Source organism: Eschrichtius robustus, chromosome 20 (genome assembly GCF_028021215.1).
Source record: "Eschrichtius robustus isolate mEscRob2 chromosome 20, mEscRob2.pri, whole genome shotgun sequence".
NCBI lineage: Eukaryota > Metazoa > Chordata > Mammalia > Artiodactyla > Eschrichtiidae > Eschrichtius > Eschrichtius robustus.
This window is the reverse complement of record NC_090843.1, coordinates 62,303,358-62,323,583: the sequence shown is the minus strand read 5'-3', so window position 1 is coordinate 62,323,583 and position 20,226 is coordinate 62,303,358.

The window sequence follows — 20,226 nt, the reverse complement described above, 5'->3', positions numbered from 1 at the left end:
CTGTCCTGAGTGCAAGGAGCAGGCCTGGATATTCAACAAACTGTATCTCATTCAATGAAATAAGAATGAGGGGAAACTTTGGTCTCCTGGAAATAAGAGGAAAAAAGCATCTTCACTATGTTATTCACAGTCTTTACCTAATTCCCCTTAGTATTAGGAAAGGCTCATTTTATTCACAGAAGACAATTTATAAAGTATGATTTTAACATCTCAGAGAAGGTCCCTGAGTTGTCTGCTCCCCCCGTCCCCACCTACGTGCTACGTCTGAAGATCCATAATTGACAAAATAAAGTCTTTGCTTTAACATTCTGATTCCCAGTTAAAATGCCAGCACCCAGGAGTGCAACAAAGCAATCTTGGAAATTTTGTTCTTACGTTAGAATGTACGCAGTTAGAAGAACCCAACATGAAGCTTGGATGGTGCCGCTCAGAGCTGAGCCTGGGAAAGGTACCGAGGATGCTTGAAAAGATGCTGAATCACTTTGCAACATTTCTGAGGTTTGTTTCTGGTCACTGGGAAGGAGCTGCTCCTACTAGCCATCCTTATTCACTCCAGTCCTTCCTCCCTACTGCCTTGCTCTCTGCCCCAGAACTGTGTTTCTATAAAGTAAATTAGTGCTCCAAAACGCCAGTTTGTGGGCTGGTTATAGAAGAACCCCTTGGAGAGATTTTTTTTGAAAATATGCATTTGTGGGCCTTGCTCCCAAATCTTCTCATCCGGTGGTTCTGGAGTGAGGCCCAGGAAGCTGGGTTTTCCACTGATTCTCCTGAGTGATCCTAAGGCAGAGCCAGATTCTCAGTCTCCAGTGGACAGATCAGTGCCAGAGAAACCTTACTCGGTGTGAGCTCCAGTGCCCCAGAAGCATGGGGACCAGTGGTGAGGCCATATTAATATTGCATCTTTCATAAGTCAGTTTTCAAGAGTCATTTAAGTCATAAAATTTGATTTCCCTAAAAAGTATAGTTTGGCTTAATGCACAGGGTAGGACAAAGATACGCTGGAGCCTGGAGTTTTGGCTGCATTCCTTCTATGTTCCACCTTCCTGTCACCCAGAGGCAGATATGACAGTCGTCCCTCTGGAATAAAATACTCCATTTACAAAAACAAAAATAAATAAAGTACATAGGAATAAACTTAAGAAAATGCAGTCTCTCAAAGACAAATTTCATATGATATCGCTTATATGTGGAATCTAAAAAAAATGGTACAAATGAACTTATTTACAAAACAGAAATAGAGTCACAGATGTAGAAAACAAACTCATGGTTCCAGAGGCGAAAACAGGGGGAGGGATAAATTGGGAGATTGGGATTAACATTATACACTAATATACATAAAATAGATAACTAATAAGGACCTACAGTATAGCACAGGGAACTCTACTCAATACTCTGTAATGACCTATATGGGAAAAGAAGCTAAAAAAGAGTGGATATACGTATATGTATAACCGATTCACTTTGCTGTATACCTGAAACTAACATAACATTGTAAATCAACTATACTCCAATAAAAATTTTTTAAAAAAGAAAATGCAATCTCTCTATGAAGAAAAACCTTAATACAATCCTGAGGAACGCAAAGGAAGTCTTGAACAAATGAAGTCATTCCATGTTTTAGCTAGGAAGACCCAACAGAATGACTGTTAATTCATCCTAGTTTATCTATATATTTTCTACAATCCCAACACAAACAGCAACAGGATTTTATGAGAGAAAGAGACAATCTGATTCTAAAGTTAATATATGCAAATAAACAAGCAAGGATAGTGAGGACAAAATTCTGAAAAAGAAGAGTGATGCAGCAGACAGGCAGTAGGCAGCGACGAAGGGAGATGTGGCCGTACTAGATATAAAAACATATTATAAGCTTCAGTATTTAATACAGTATTTTATATTAGCAAAGTTTATGAACAGACTGCTTACAGAATAGGAAATACAAATGACTCTTGGACACATGAAAAGATGTTCAACCTTATTCACAGAAGTGGAATTTAAAACATCATAAACAATTTCCATTCAATTATTTACATATCTAAATGTTTCGTGTAGGGCATCTAGAAGCAGAGCCTGAGACGGGGAGATTCTCATGATAGTGATTTGGGCAGGAAGTGCTCTCAGGAGAAGGAGTGTGGGGAGGAGAATGGGGCAGAGAAAGCAAACTGAGCAAGGATGTGGTCTCAGCCCTAGACTGGCTTCTGCCTGATCTGAGAACCCTGGAGCACAAGTCACACAATGGTTTGATCCCACCCCAAGGCAAGGAGGTGGTCCCCCTTCTTCGTGTCCCTGTGTCAGTCTTTTACTTCTGGCTGCCTCTCCTCTCTGCTCCCCACCGCCCCCCCCCCCAGGGAAGGAGGATGCAATCTCCTGATCAAGGGAGCTCCTCGTCACTGAAGGATGTCCCTGGAGAAACGACTGATGGGAGCCATTAGGAGCCTCCACCCACAAGGATAAAGACAGGGTACCACTGCCCTTGAGAAGGGTTCTGGATGGGGCACCAAGTGCTTCCACTGCACTAAGTACAGCCTTTGCTCATCACATTATATAGAAAATAAAGCCTTAGAGCAAAAATTAAAGAACTATAAATCTAAGACACACTTAGGCACTTTAGTCACACATGTTTGCTATTTGGAAGGCAGTCAGAGTCTGGGCTATCGAGTCAAATAGACTGGTTTTGAGTTCCAGCGCAGCCACGCTCATGTGGGAAAATGATCTAACCTAAGGCTAAATTATCTCTTCTATAAAACGGATATAATTATTTTTTAAAATCCTAGCTTATAGGATAGCTGTAAGGATTAAAAGAGACTGTGTATCAATATAAACAGCGTATTAGCTGAATTTGGTAGAAGCTCAGCAAGATTTAGCTAATTGTTCCTTTGCTGCTGCCTAATCCAACTAAGTTAAAACTTCTTATAAAATAAACACGAGATAAACAAATAACTAAATAAATTGTGTGCTGAATTTAATATTGTCTCAGCCCCAGCACTGGTGTTTCTCACTTCAAAATGTCTTAATTTCCTTTCCCACCCCCATTGCACATGTGAACCCAGAAGCACATTATCCACCTTAACCCTGAAACATTTAATTCATACAAAATAAATTACGCCTGCTCACTAAGCATAAAACAACAGCACTTCCAGACATCACTTATGCATATTACTTAATGAGAATTTGGAGATGCTAAAATCCTTCCTCTTAAAAAACTTTGAAAATACACTAATAAAATTATCTACTAATAACCATTTCTTCCTGAATACAAAAGCTTTCCATATACATTGTAAACATTCTAGGAAATACAGATTAGCAAAATAAAGAAAGCAAAAGTAATCCAAATCCTGTCATGTACAAACACTCAATATTATTGTGTATGCATATCTTTCTGGACCTCAGGTGAATAAATATTTATCATTAGATTATCTTATACAAATCTACATTCCTAACGTATATAACATTCTGTAACTTTCTTTTATCATTTCAGAGGATATCAAGTCTTTCCAGGTCATTAAAAGTTTGCAATCTCATTTAAACGGCACAGAATACCAAAATAATAGATTGAGGTATGGGTGCAGAGATCATCATGTATGTGTATATGAAGACATATACGTATAAATATATAGGTACAAAATATAAATATTATCTAACATATGCATATATAGACAAATCTCTTATATATACTGTGTAAAAATAGACTTTATTTTTAAATAATCAAACCATTAATCTTTTATAATGTCTGTTTGCCATTGTGATCAAAGTTCTATGCATATTTTAAAATACAGAATGATTGTGGCTTTTAGAATATATTTTAAATCCATTTAACAACTGCTTTTGGCACCTGCTGGGTAAAAGACATTATAGGTGTTACCAAGATGGATCAGAAACAGATGCTGCTAGGGTCTCCCAGTCAACTCTGAGACAGGCGTGGGCACAAAGACTTCTGAGAGAGAAAATGTTATAATTATTAAACCAAATGCTAGAAAAACCACAAGAAGAAAGCGACCATATCCTCTGGAGGTAGACAGAAGGATCAAGAAAGTTATCACAGAGGAAACGGCTTTGCACAAATGTTTGGTGGGTAGAGAATGAGAGGAAAAATATTTGGGCTGAAGGAAAGCATGAGCAAAGACACGGTGAAGTTAGAGTCCCAGGGAACTAGCTCCCAGATGACCTCTTTAGTTGATTTAGCTCCAAACACCATGACAAAGCAAAGAGGTTCCCAAAGTGTGCTCAATAAGAGACACCAGGCGGGCAAAAACCTTTCACGACGCACTTAAGACTCCATATTGTGACAAATCCTTCACTGAGGCCAGTTGGCTCCTCTGACGAGACATCTTTCCTTTGCAAATGAAAAGGCATGGAGTAATACCACCCCTTGGTTTATCTCCTTAGGCAGCAGAGGAGACGGACTTGGGTCTAGGCGTGCTTACCCCACGCCTGATGATAATAACTGGACAGAAGTGTGCTTGCTGGAACTCTCAAGCCATCCCTGAGTTCCAAGTGTAAGTAAATTCCCTATTAGAGAGCCAATTTGTTGTGAAGGAAATTAAGTTATTATTGCCTCTTGAATGTCAGCTGGCAGGCTCCGTCTCTGGCTAATGCCTGTAATTATACAAACAGCCTTCTGAGCACAACCCGTATGGCAGCTGCATATGGCATTTACAGTTCTTATAATAACACAACAGCCAGCCAAGAAGCACAACACAGGCACACCTCTAACCTGCAAGTGACCTGCTAATTAGCAGCCGTGTGGGGTTAACACACAGAGCAGCTCGTATAGGGCCGGGTGTGATTAATGTAAACACGGACCCCGGTAAGTGGGGAAATATATGCCAGGAGGAGCCTCCTCACTCCCTGCCTGTGTTGGTCAAACAAATGAGAAAAGCGCACCCTCAGCAGAAAGAGCTTCTAAAATTAATACAGCACTGAGAAGAGGGAATCCGGTGTCTTCTTCCCACACCACTCCCACAACCCCTGAATCATAACCACAGAATTAATCTTTAGGTTTGGATACTGGGGTTAAATGTGTCCTTTCCCAAGACCCCACTTTCCATCCTGGCTCTGATGGCTTCTTCTCCCATCTCACTGGATTATTTCATTTATGTTTGCCCTAAAGCGTCTTTTGTTTCCCACGCAGAAGTTTTGTGTGTTTTGTTTTCTGTGCTCAGAAGGCTGTTTGTGTAATTACACTATTATCGAAACCCATAATGAAAAGTAAAATGCCTCCTAATATTTCTCTTCCTCCCAACCAACTGCTCCAAAGGCCAGTGTATCTGCTTCGGTCTGGTCCCTTCTAAGTCCAGTTCCAGATTCTGCTGTCGTCAAACATTTGAATGTTATTCTTCATAACTGTCATTGACAAAAGTCATTTACAAACCAACTTCTGAGGCAAAACAAATAAAACGTATATGGATCGTGAGGGCTGCTCCCGTGGCCTCTACTTCTCATATCTTCTTTTTCTATATTTGTCTCGTTGCAGCAGTAATTTTCCCTCTTAATCTTTCTTCCTAACAAAGTTAAACTCCTTTCTCCCTTTCCTTTTATACCTTAACATCACTTAAAATGTCACAAAGTGAAAGGATATCAAATTAGATGATCATTATTAACCACAAAAACAAATGTTTACTGGGCATACAAGTAGTGTCAACCTGGGTGATGCTAATAATTAATGATAATAGCGATATTTATTAGGTTAGGCCAGTGACAGCACTGTGCTGAGCACTTTACGTATAAAATCTCATTCTATCCTCACATTAACTCCACGAAGCATGTTCTGTTGTTCTAATTTTATAGATGAGAGAATTGGGTCTTAGAGAAATTCAGTACCTGCTAAGAACCTCCTAGCCAGTGGGAAAGCTGAAATCCAAACTGGACCCATCTCATTCCCAAACCTAAATACTTGAGTCATTTAGGGGCTCTCTGCTCAGAGCCCTGGTCCCCTCACGTATGAAGAAGAACAATTAGACAAAATGCTTTCTACAAAATATGAGGAGACTAAGAATTATAAAATGCAATCCTCAAGTGATTTCCCAACTATTTCTGAATCAGAAAATATATGTTTGTAATTTATAAAGTCTTCTTCTTTAAAAAGTAACTTGAGGCTTTCATTTCAAAGTAGCATATCTGTCATGTGCCTCTTCCCCCGCTTCTCTCTCAAAGCTTGGGACAATGTGGGTAGAATTATACTACAAGGAAATAAATTCATAACCACATAGAGAAAGGGAATGGAAGTCATCGAGGGACATCCAGGATAGTTTCAGATGTCAGAAACAGATGGGAGCGTGCTAGGGAAAAAGCTTCAAGGTAAGTGAGAGTCCATCTGACAGAGAGATGCATGACAGGCTCCCAGTGTGGGGGAGGCAGGTCTGGAAGGCTAGAGTCAGACACAGAAGAGACAGATGGGGACGACTGGGAGGTTTAAGCAAGATGGACAGTGCCACTTGCCCCACCCTTGCCCTGAGCCTAGGAAGCCTAGTTTCCTCCCATAGTAAAAAGCATAAAAGGCTCTCCTCCAAATAAATAAAGCAAATTGCCTAGGAAGAGTTTGCATTACTGGGTGCTCCTGGTACAGAATAAAGCCCTTCTGATTCTGTATTTGGATGATCTTAATCTCACAGGTAATCAGTCCTCTTCTAAGACACCTTGAAGGGAAACCAGGCTACTGCTTCTCAGAGCCTGCAAAAGTACACAGGAATCTCACATCAGCTCCAATGATCAACATGACCTTCATTCTTAAATATAAATAGGCAACCAAGAATTATAAGAGACAGGACTTCCCTGGTGGCGCAGTGGTTAAGAATCCGCCTGCCAATGCAGGGGACACGGGTTCAAGCCCTGGCCCAGCAAGATCCCACATGCCGCGGAGCACCTAAGCCCATACGCCACAACTACTGAGCCTGCGCTCTAGAGCCCACGAGCCACAACTACTGAGTCTGGGTGCCACAACTACTGAAGCCCACGCACCTAGAGCCCGTGCTCTGCAACAAGAGAAGCCACCGCAGTGAGAAGCCCACACATCGCAAAAGAGTAGCCCCCGCTCGCCGCAACTGGAGAAAGCCCATGCGCAGCAACAAAGACCCAGCGCAGCCAAAAATAAATAAATAAAATAAACAAATTTATTAAAAAACAAAAGAATTACAAGAGATATGATAAAAAACCAGAAGCATGGAAAAAAGAAAAAAGAAATAGCAACCAATGAATCAGGTGAGTAAAACAATAACAAAGAAGATAGACATATTTTTTAACCTCAAAATTTGAGAGGAAATTTATCCATTAGGAAGTAGGATGTTGGGGCTTCCCTGGTGGCGCAGTGGTTCAGAATCTGCCTGCTAATGCAGGGGACATGGGTTTGAGCCGTGGTCTGGGAGGATCCCACATGCCACGGAGCAACTAGGCCCGTGAGCCACAGCTTGCTGAGACTGTGCATCTGGAGCTTGTGCTCCGCATCAGGAGAGGCCGCAACAGTGAGAGGCCCGCACACCGCGATGAAGAGTGGCCCCCACTCGCCGCAACTGGAGAAAGCCCTCGCGCAGAGACGAAGACCCAACACAGCCAAAAATTAAATAAATAAATAAGAAGTAGGATGTTGAAAAGTAAGTTAATCAGAAAATATAAGATTTCTTAGAAATTAAGAATAAGATTGCCAGAATAAAAAATGTCAATAGAAGGACTGGAAGAAAGAGTAAGATACCTCTCCTAAACATAGATCAGAATGATAAAGGTAGACAGAATGAAGAAAACAGATACAAGCAGTTTCCACGTGGTTCAGCATCTTACTGATGGAAGTCACTAAAAAGGAGATCAGAGAATGCAGAGAAAAGTAACAAATATAGAATGAAAGAAACTCAGACATGAAAAAACACAACATTCTTCAGAATAAAAAGGCAATAGTGTGATGATCAAGATAAATGACAGAAAACCACATCTAAAAGATTGCCATGAAACTTAAGAACATTCTGGATTTAACAAAATAAATAAAGTCTGAAAGTTTCCAGAGGAGAGGAAAAAAAATCTTATCTCCCACAAAGGAACAACAATCTGATTTGTCATGAAGACCACTGGCTGGCTATAAGATACTGCCTTCCAGCTTCTGGGGCTAATTTTTTTAAAAAATTTTAAAAATACACGGTATGTTTCAGAATTCTTGTAGATTTACAGAACTGAGAAAGTAGTATAGGCAGTTCCCATAAATCATTTTACATTGATATGGTACATTTGTTATAATTAATGAACCAGGCTTGATACATACTTATTCAGATTTGCTTAGTTTCTACCTAATGTCCCTCTTCTGTTCCAGGATCCCACCCAGGGTACGACATTACATATAGCTGTCCTGTCTCTTGAGGCAACTTTTGACTCTGACAGTTTCTCAGACTTCTCTTGTTTTTGCTGATAGGAAGAGTTTTGATGAGTACTGATTGGTATTTTGTAGAATGTCCCTCTATTGGAACTTGTTTTCTGTTATTCTGCTAGACTGGGGTTAGGGGTTCAGGGGAGGAAGATCACAGAAGTAAAGTGCCATTCTCATCACATCTACTAATACCATTACCTTTGGGGGTTAAGATTTCAACATATAAATTTGGGAGGACATCAGCATTCAAACCACAGCACTTTCTATATTCAGACTGTGTCATTTTTTTGCTTTTTAGCAGGCCTTGTAATTTTTTGATGAAAGCCAGGCATGATGGATCAGAACTGAGATAAAATCTGTTAGTATGAGGTTTTATGTTACTCTAACTTGGAGTTGGACTGCTTACTGCTTACCTTAGCTGTAGGCACCAGAGGCTCTGAATTCATCTGGTGTCCTTGTTTTCATCTCCCCTGTTGTCCTGGGGCTTCCCTAAGCACTCCTCCTTAAATAAAGGTACCTTCTGTACCTTGCAGGTCTTTCAGCTCTAATATACTGGTATTATACTAGAGCCCTACTGAGGCGGTGGTCAGGTGTGGGGTAGCAGAAGAATTTTATAATCTTATGATTAAATCTGTCTTCCAGTGGTCTATGTCCCTGGGTTGTGACTTTCACAAATGTTTCTTAGTATTTCCCCCCACCCCCTTACATGAGACCGGAAGACTAGTGGGGGCAGGAGTGGGTAAATGCCCTTCCCCTAGGCTTTATAAGGCTCCTGGTGACATCTTTCCCCTTGGATAGTAAGTCTTTGTGATAGAGAGTGCTTTGGGCATTTTCAAAAGATTACTTTTCCCTCCCCCTGCCAGTCACCAAGGGATCTTTCTTAGGTCTTCATGATGAGCACCTGGTGCGGTTGCTGGACGTAAAATCCATGATTGTGGAGAACATGCTAAAACTGCAGCCTCTAGGTGATTTTCACTTCCATGCTATTCTACATTCAGTCTCCAGCAACTCATCAAAATTACCATGTGATAGTTTCTACCAGTTTAAGGCTCTAGTGGCTCCTGCTCTATGGAAACAGATTTTAGCTCTCTGGATTCACCATTCTCTCCAGATCTGGGAGTAGCAATTTGCCCTGAGACCTCAATTCTCTAATGCGCCCAAGCAAAGTCATGATTTTCAGTGTGTTCAGCTCTTTTCCTGTTGCAAGGACAAGAGTGATGACTTCTGAGCTCTTTAAATTTTGGAACTGAAACCAGAAGTCCAGGTCATTTATTTTGAAGCTATATTCAATACCTAAGCAAACCATCAATCAACATGAGTCAACTGAGAAATGTCCAATAATTGAAGAGTTCTTTAATGAGATGATAGAGAAAGGACAGAAATAAACAAAATACTGGAAGTCATTGGATCTAGGAAATAGTAGGTTTACCCTAGCAAGCAGAGGTGGGAGATCTCAGGATGACAGCTGATGAGTCAGTGGTCTGTGGTGGAGCAGAAGGTTCAAGGAATCTCCAGGGAATTGCTGTGAAGGATGTAGAGTCCATATAGATATGATGGATAGGCTCGAAAATTTGAGAATATGGTAAGTACACACCATTCTCTTGTCAACAAGAGGAAAGAAAGGCAAATTAGAAACTCTGTTGCAGGGCTGGGAACTGTATAAGAAAGTCATGGTTGGCTTCTAGCTCCAGCAATAAACTGAATAACCATCTAGCAACAAAATATCTAAAAATGGTCATTTAACACATGTGCCTGAACTGGTAAGAAAATAGGGAAAATCCTTAAAGGCCAATTACAGAGCAAATGCATGAATCCAGCAACCTGAGCTTTGAAACTCCTGACTACCCAAAGGGCATCTGCACTACTGTTACTAAAATATTCGCTTTTAACAATTGCCCAGGGAAAGGAGACAAAGTCTAGGAAAGTGTCTCCTTCCCACAAAACACCCCTTGTCTGACAAAGTAAAGAATTAGATACAAAAATTCCTGTGAATATAGGACATCTTCAGTGAAAGAGAGAATTGGCAGGCGGGAAAATACTGAAATACGCCTCACAAAAGCAGACACCAAAGAAAATTTCCTATCATTACCTTGTCTTTGGGTGAAGAGAAAACAAAAATCTTTCTTCATAATTTGCAACTATGAGCTGGCTTTTACATGGATTAGAGGTACGAATTCATGTTGTGGGAATATTCTAAAAACCAGCAAAGTAAATAATAAACTAAGAAGTTGGTTTAAATTGATTCCAGGAATTTACAATGCCTCCAGGCAGGATCAAGCACAATCTTTTTCAAAGAAACTGCCCTTAATGTAGACCTCAAAGAATTCCTACCGGCTGATAAATTTTCAGTGAATACAAGTTCACGATAAAAACAAAATAAACTAAAACATAAAGACAGAGCATATAAGGAAAAAGACATTATGAGTGAGAATAAGCCAATATAACAAAGAATAGAATCAGAACTGAAAAGACTTCAGATGGGGGAATTGGGTGAAGGTGGCCAAAAAGCACAAACTTCCAATTGTAAGATAAGCAAGTACTGGGGACGTAATGTACAGCATGATGACGGTGGTTAACACTGTTACATGGTATATTTGAAAGCTGCTAAGAGAGCAAATCCTAAAAGTTCTCATCACAAGAAAAACAACGGTAACTGTATGAGATGATGGGTATTAACTAAACTTACTGTGGTGATCATTTTGCAATATGTATATCTGTCAAGTTATCAAGCTGTACACCTTAAACTTATACAGTGTCATACGCTGATTATACCTCAATAAAACTGGAAGAAAATAAACTAATTAATTAAAATTATGATTGCATTAAAATATATTTTCAAATTCAAGGTGTGGTTAAAATAAATTTTATTTAAATGCAAAATAAAACTCTTTTTTTTTTTTAAGAAAAGACTTCTGGGCTTCCCTGGTGGTGCAGTGGTTAGGAGTCTGCCTGCCAATGCAGGGGACACGGGTTCGAGCCCTGGTTTGGGAAAATCCCACATGCCGCAGAGCAACTAAGCCCGTGAGCCACAACTACTGAGCCTGCGCGTCTGGAGCCTGTGCTCCGCAACGGGAGAGGCCGCGACAGTGAGGCCTGCGCACCGCGATGAAGAGTGGCCCCCACTCGCCGCAACTGGAGAAAGCCCTCGCACAGAAACGAAGACCCAACACAGCCAAAAATAAATAAATAAATAAATAAATTTAAAAAAAAAAAAAAAAAAAAGAAAAGACTTCTGAGGTTGTTTTTATTAAGCTATAAATAAAAATATTTTAAATGATTGTAGAAATAAAACAGAATTTAGAAAAGTATGAGTAAGGAGCAAAAGATTAACAATAATGACCTGACGAAGGATAATAAAAAGAATCAGCTAGAACTTATATAAGTGAAAAAAAAAAAAAAAAAGTCCTGATTCATTACTTGATTGTTAACTGAGAGAGCTATTCAACTAAAGACCTATAAAGTTTGGGCCCAGGAATTTTTGCCATGAAACATGCCAAATTAAGTTGAATGAGAGGCCTGGTGGAAACAGTGAGTGAGACACCTTAGCCAGTACATGTGGAAGAGAAGGGTATGGTTCAAGCCAAACTTGTAGCAAACTGCTAGGGCCATCTACCTGGTTTACCACCCTGTTCTAGGGCTGCTCTGGCTGAGGCAGTGGCCACTCCCTGGTTCCAGCGCCAGCCCTGCACTGATTGACAGCACCACCAACCTCCCAACCCCATCACTCCCACCATCACCTCCCAGCTCACTCTTCAGACCAATGTTGCCAACTCAGTTATCATTAGACCCCTCAACTCAGTCATGTTCACAAGTCTTATCTCCTAATCATGCTTCCTGTCTCAATGACATAACCTCCCCCAGTTACTCAAGCCAGAAAGTTGAATCATCCTTGTTTCTTGCCTTTCCCCCTTCCCCAAAAAACAAATCACCCAAAACCTATCAATTATATTCCCCCTTAAAGAAGAGATATAAAGTACTGTGGACATGTTAATCCCAAACTCTTAACTACTATATATAAAATAGATAACCAAAATGGACCTACTGTATAGCACAGGGAACTATGCTCAATATCTTGTAATAACCTATAATGGAAAAGAATCTGAAAAGAATTTTACATATATATATATATCTGAATCACTTTGCTGTACACCTGAAACTAACACAACATTGTAAATCAACTATACTTCAATTAAAAAATTTTTTAATTAAAAAACTAAGAGATATAAAAAATCAAATATGCCTTTGTTTTCATTCTCAGGGACCCACCCTGGGTCATAGCCCCACTGAGGTTTCTCTGCTTCCAGGCAGGATCCCTTCGGCCCATCTTCACCTTGGCTACCTTGTAGCACATGTTCTCTGAGGCTGATAAAGTTTGTTTCATGGTCCCTCACTTGCACAGGCCCCTGCCAAGACTTGGAAAGAGCCCTGGTAGTATGTCCATATGGCCATGTGTTTTGTAAAATTTGCAAAGGTAAGATGCTTCCCCTCTTCCTCTTGTGTCAGGTACTTTGGGGGCATTGAGCCAAGGAGAAATTAGGCTGGGATTACAGTTGGAGTTTAGGAGGCTATACATACATGGTTTGTAGTCATTTCCACATAGAGGTAAGTTATTGTTTATTGTTCCCATATAAGAATGACTTTCAGAAATACTACTAATTATCTCTGTGCCCACTGTCTTACCATCGTGACATAAAGCCATCAAAGAAAAGCTGAATAATTAGTCATCCATTCAAAGAGTATTTATATTAGTAACCATACAAGAAAATTTGATATACTGTGTCAAAATCGTATGGCTCATAATACATGAAATAACCTTGAGAGGTTTTCTCAAATTTGGTAAACAAACCTAAAAACTTACATAAACCACCAATAAACTGTAAAGATGAAAGAAACGTTTAAACTCTTAATAATAAATAAAATTTCCATTAACCATGCTAGAGGATAAACTAAACTATCTTCCTACTCTGTCAATAGAAAGTGATATAACAAAATTCATGTAAAGAGGTGAACCAAAGGTTGAATTCTGCAAACATAGGGGGAAATCTTTTACAGAACTATGTTGGCAATAAATTAATAAAATACGTTATTTTTCCGGATTTCATGATTTTTCTCAGCATTTTTAAATTTGTAATTTGTTGTGCTTTCTTTTCTCATTCTAAACAAATATTCACTTTTGTACCTAATTTTGGATTTTTAAATTCATATTATTTATTTCTTAAGGAGAGACCCCCCCCCATCATTAGAGAACAAACTTATGGTTACCAGGGGGGGAAGGGATGGGGGGGAGGGATAGTTAGGGAGTTTGGGATTGACATGCATGCACTGCTATATTTAAAAGGGATAACCGCTCACTCCCTCTTGCGAGAGCACCAGAATCACAACTGTCTGCTGGACAATCATTGACAGGAAGACCCTGGACTTCACCAAGGAGGATACCCCACGTCCAAGGACAGAGGAGAAGCCACAGTGAGACGGTAGGAGGGGCGCAATCAGAGTAAAATCTAATCCCATAACTGCTGGGTGGGTGACTCACAGACTGGCGAACACTTATACCACAGAAGTCCACCCACGGGAGTGAAGGTTCTGAGCCCCACGTCAGGCTTCCCAACCTGGGGGTCTGGCAACGGGAGGAGGAATTCCTAGAGAATCAGACTTTGAAGCCTAGTGGGAATTGATTGCAGGACTTCGACAGGACTGGGGGAAACAGAGACCCCACTCTTGGAGGGCACACACAAAGTAGTGTGCACATCGGGACCCAGGGGAAGGAGCAGTGACCCTGGGGGAGACTGAACCAGACCTACCTGCTGGTGTTGGGGGGTCTCCTGCAGAGGCAGGGGGTGGCTCTGTTTCACTGTGGGGACAAGGATTCTGGCAGCGGAGGTTCTGGGAAGTGCTCCTTGGCGTGAGCCCTCCCAGAGTCTGCCATTAACCCCACCAAAGAGCCCAGGTAGGCTCCAGTGTTGGGTTGCCTCAGGCAAAACAACCAACAGGGAGGGAACCCAGCCCCACCCATCAACAGTCAAGTGGATTAAAGTTTTACTGAGCTCTGACCGCCACAGCAACAGTCAGCTCTACCCACCACCAGAGCCTCCCATCAAGCCTCTTAGATAGCCTCAACCACCAGAGGGCAGACAGCAGAAGCAAGAAAAACTACAATCCTGCAGCCTGTGGACCAAAAACCACAGTTACAGAAAGACAGACAAGATGAAAAGGCAGAGGGCTATGTACCAGATGAAGGAATAAGAAAAAACCCCAGAAAAACAACTAAATGAAGTGGAGATAGGCAACCTTCCAGAAAAAGAATTCAGAATAATGATAGTGAAGATGATCCAGGACCTCGGAATAAGAATGGAGGCAAAGATTGAGAAGATGCAAGAAATGATTAACAAAGACCTAGAAGAATTAAAGAACAAACAAACAGAGATGACCAATACAATAACTGAAATGAAAACTACACTAGAAGGAATCAATAGCAGAATAACTGAGGCAGAAGAACGGATAAGTGACCTGGAAGACAGAATGGTGGAATTCACTGCTGCGGAACAGACTAAAGAAAAAAGAATGAAAAGAAATGAAGACAGCTTAAGAGACCTCTGGGACAACATTAAACGCAACAACATTCGCATTATAGGGGTCCCAGAAGGTGAAGAGAGAGAGAAAGGACCAGAGAAAATATTTGAAGAGATTATAGTCGAAAACTTCCCTAACATGGGAAAGGAAATAGCCACCCAAGTCCAGGAAGCGCAGAGAGTCCCATACAGGATAAACCCAAGGAGAAACACGCCGAGACACATAGTAATCAAAGTGGCAAAAATTAAAGATAAAGAAAAATTATTGAAAGCAGCAAGGGAAAAACGACAAATAACATACAAGGGAACTCCCATAAGGTTAACAGCTGATTTCTCAGCAGAAACTCTGCAAGCCAGAAGGGAGTGGCATGATATACTTAAAGTGATGAAAGGGAAGAACCTACAACCAAGATTACTCTACCCGGCAAGGATCTCATTGGGATTCGATGGAGAAATCAAAAGCTTTACAGACAAGCAAAAGCTAAGAGAATTCAGCACCACCAAACCAGCTCTACCACAAATGCTAAAGGAACTTCTCTAAGTGGGAAACACAAGAGAAGAAAAGGACCTACAAAAACAAACCCCCCAAAATTAAGAAAATGGCAATAGGAACATACATATCAATAATTACCTTAAACGTGAATGGATTAAATGCTCCAACCAAAAGACACAGGCTTGCTGAATGGATACAAAAACAAGACCCATATATATGCTGTCTACAAGAGACTCACTTCAGACCTACGGACACATACAGATTGAAAGTGAGGGGATGGAAAAAGATATTCCAGGCAAATGGAAATCAAAAGAAAGCTGGAGTAGCAATACTCATGATAAAATAGACTTTAAAATAAAGAATGTTACAAGAGACAAGGAAGGACACTATGTAATGATCAACGGATCAATCCAAGAAGAAGATATAATAATTATAAAAATATATGCACCCAACATAGGAGCACCTCAATACATAAGGCAACTGCTAACAGCTCTAAAAGAGGAAATTGCCAGTAACACAATAATAGTGGGGACTTTAACACCTCACTTACACCAATGGACAGATCATCAAAAATGAAAATTAATAAGGAAACACAAGCTTTAAATGACACAACAGACCAGATAGATTTAATTGATATTTATAGGACATTCCATCCAAAAACAGCAGATTACACTTTCTTCTCAAGTGTGTACGGAACATTCTCCAGGATAGATCACATCTTGGGTCACAAATCAAGCCTCAATAAATTTAAGAAAATTGAAATCATATCAAGCATCTTTTCTGACCACAATGCTATGAGATTAGAAATGAATTATAGGGAAAAAAATGTAAAAAACACAAACACATGGAGGCTAAACAATACATTACTAAATAACCAAGAGATCACTGAAGAAATCAAAGAGGAAATCAAAAAATACCTAGAGACAAATGACAATGAAAACACGACGACCCAAAACCTATGGGATGCAGCAAAAGCAATTCTAAGAGGGAAGTTTATAGCTATACAAGCCTACCTCAAGAAACAAGAAGGGCTTCCCTGGTGGCGCAGTGGTTGAGAGTCTGCCTGCCAATGCAGGGGACACGGGTTCGAGCCCCGGTCTGGGAGGATCCCACATGCCGCGGAGCAACTGGGCCTGTGAGCCACAATTACTGAGCCTGCGCATCTGGAGCCTGTGCTCCGCAACAAGAGAGGCCACGATAGTGAGAGGCCCGCGCACCGCGATGAAGAGTGGCCCCCACTTGCCGCAACTAGAGAAAGCCCTAGCACAGAAACGAAGACCCAACACAGCCATAAATAAATAAATAAATAATTTTTTAAAAAAAAATCACCGTTATTTCAATATTTAAAAAAAAAAAGAAACAAGAAAAATCTCAAATAAACAATCTAACCTTACACCTAAAAGAACTAGAGAAAGAAGAACGAACAAAACCCAAAGTTAGCGGTAGGAAAGAAATCATAAAGATCAGAGCAGAAATAAATGAAATGGAAACAAAGAAAACAATAACAAAGATCAATAAAAGTAAAAGCTGGTTCTTTGAGAAGATAAACAAAATTGATAAACCATTAGCCAGACTCATCAAGAAAAAGAGGGAGAGGACTCAAATCAATAAAATTAGAAATGAAAAAGGAGAAGTTAAAACAGACACTGCGGAAATACAAAACATCCTAAGAGACTACTACAAGCAACTCTATGCCAATAAAATGGACAACCTGGAAGAAATGGACAAATTCTTAGAAAGGTATAACCTTCCAAGACTGAACCAGGAAGAAACAAAAAATATGAACAGACCAATCACAAGTAACGAAATTGAAACTGTGATTAAAAATCTTCCAGCAAACAAAAGTCCAGGACCAGATGGCTTCACAGGTGAATTCTATCAAACATTTAGAGAAGAGCTAACACCCATCCTTCTCAAACTCTTCCAAAAAATTGCAGAGGAAGGAACACTCCCAAACTCATTCTATGAGGCCACCATCACCCTGATACCAAAACCAGACAAAGATACTACAAAAAAAGAAAATTACAGACCAATATCCCTGATGAAGATAGATGCAAAAATCCTCAACAAAATACTAGCAAACAGAATCCAACAACACATTAAAAGGATCATACACCACGATCAAGTGGGATTTATCCCAGAGATGCAAGAATTCTTAAATATATGCAAATCAATCAATGTGATACACCATATTAACAAATTGAAGAATAAAAACCATATTATCATCTCAATAGATGCAGAAAAAGCTTTCAACAAAATTCAACACCCAATTATGATGAGAACTCTCCAGAAAGTGGGCAGAAAGGGAACCTACTTCAACATAATAAAGGCCATATATGACAAACCCACAGCAAACATCATTCTCAATGGTGAAAAACTGAAAGCATTTCCTCTAAGATCAGGAACAAGACAAGGATGTCCACTCTCACCACTATTATGCAACATAGTTTTGGAAGTCCTAGCCGTGGCAATCAGAGAAGAAAAAGAAATACAAATCAGAAAAGAAGAAGTAAAACTGTTACTGTTTGCAGATGACATGATACTATACATAGAGAATCCTAAAGATGTCACCAGAAAACTACTAGAGCTAATCAATGAATTTGATAAAGTTGCAGGATACAAAATGAATGCACAGAAATCTCTTGCATTCCTATACACTAATGATGAAAAATCTGAAGGAGAAATTAAGGAAACACTCCCACTTATCATTGCAACAAAAAGAATAAAATACCTAGGAATAAACCTACCTAGGGAGACAAAAGACCTGTATGCAGAAAACTATAAGACACTGATGAAAGAAATTAAAGATGATACCAACAGATGGAGAGATATACCATGTTCCTGGATTGGAAGAATCAACATTGTGAAAATGAGTATACTACCCAAAGCAATCTACAGATTCAATGCAATCCCTATCAAATTACCAATGGCATTTTTTACGGAGCTAGAACAAATCATCTTAAAATTTGTATGGAGACACAAAAGACCCCGAACAGCCAAAGCAGTCTTGAGGGAAAAAAATGGAGCTGGAGGAATCAGACTCCCTGACTTCAGACTCTACTACAAAGCTACAGTAATCAAGACAATATGGTACTGGCACAAAAACAGAAACATAGATCAATGGAACAAGATAGAAAGCCCAGAGATTAACCCACGCACCTATGGTCAACTAATCTATGACAAAGGAGGCAAAGATATACACTGGAGAAAAGACAGTCTCTTCAATAAGTGGTGCTGGGAAAACTGGACAGCTACATGTAAAAGAATGAAATTAGAATACTCCCTAACACCATACACAAAAATAAACTCAAAATGGATTAGAGACCTAAATATAAGACTGGACACTATAAAACTCTTAGAGGAAAACATAGGAAGAACACTCTTTGACATAAATCACAGCAAGATCTTTTTTGATCCACCTCCTAGAGTAATGGAAATAAAAACAAAAATAAACAAGTGGGACCTAATGAAACTTCAAAGCTTTTGCACAGCAAAGGAAACCATAAACAAGACGAAAAGACAACCCTCAGAATGGGAGAAAATATTTGCAAATGAATCAACGGACAAAGGATTAATCTCCAAAATATATAAACAGCTCATTCAGCTCAATATCAAAGAAACAAACACCCCAATCCAAAAATGGGCAGAAGACCTAAATAGACATTTCTCCAAAGAAGACATACAGACGGCCACGAAGCACATGAAAAGATTCTCAACATCACTAATTATTAGAGAAATGCAAATCAAAACTACAATGAGGTATCACCTCACTCCTGTTAGAATGGGCATCATCAGAAAATCTACAAACAACAAATGCTGGAGAGGGTGTGGAGAAAAGGGAACCCTCTTGCACTGTTGGTGGGAATGTAAATTGATACAGCCACTATGGAGAACAATATGGAGGTTCCTTAAAAAACTAAAAATAGAATTACCATATGACCCAGCAATCCCACTACTGGGCATATACCCAGAGAAAACCGTAATTCAAAAAGACACATGCACCCGAATGTTCATTGCAGCACTATTTACAATAGCCAGGTCATGGAAGCAACCTAAATGCCCATCAGCAGACGAATGGATAAAGAAGATGTGGTACATATATACAATGGAATATTACTCAGCCATAAAAAGGAACGAAACTGAGTCATTTGTTGAGATGTGGATGGATCTAGAGACAGTCATACAGAGTGAAGTAAGTCAGAAAGAGAAAAACAAATATCGTATATTAATGCATGTATGTGGAACCTAGAAAAATGGTACAGATGAGCCAGTTTGCAGGGCAGAAGTTGAGACACAGATGTAGAGAATGGACATATGGACACCAAGGGGGGAAAACTGTGGTGAGGTGGGGATGGTGGTGTGCTGAATTGGGCGATTGGGATTGACATGTATACACTGATGTGTATAAAATTGGTGCCTAATAAGAACCTGCAGTATAAAAAAACAAACAAAACAACTAATACTAAACTTTTATTGGGTTATTTGTATGGAAATATGTTAATATAAATGTTTCAGACATTACATGAAATTTCTAAAAATCTTATATTTGTATTTGTATGGAAATATGTATGGAAATATGTTAATATAAATGTTTCAGACATTACATGAAATTTCTAAAAATCTTAAAAAAAAAAAAAAAAAGAAAATGACTATACTACCCAAAGCAATCTACAGATTCAATGCAATCCCTATGAAATTACCAATGGCATTTTTTACAGAACTAGAACAAAAAATCTTAAAATTTGTATGGAGACACAAAAGACCCCGAATAGCCAAAGCAGTCCTGAGGGAAAAAAACAGAGCTGGAGGAATCAGACTCC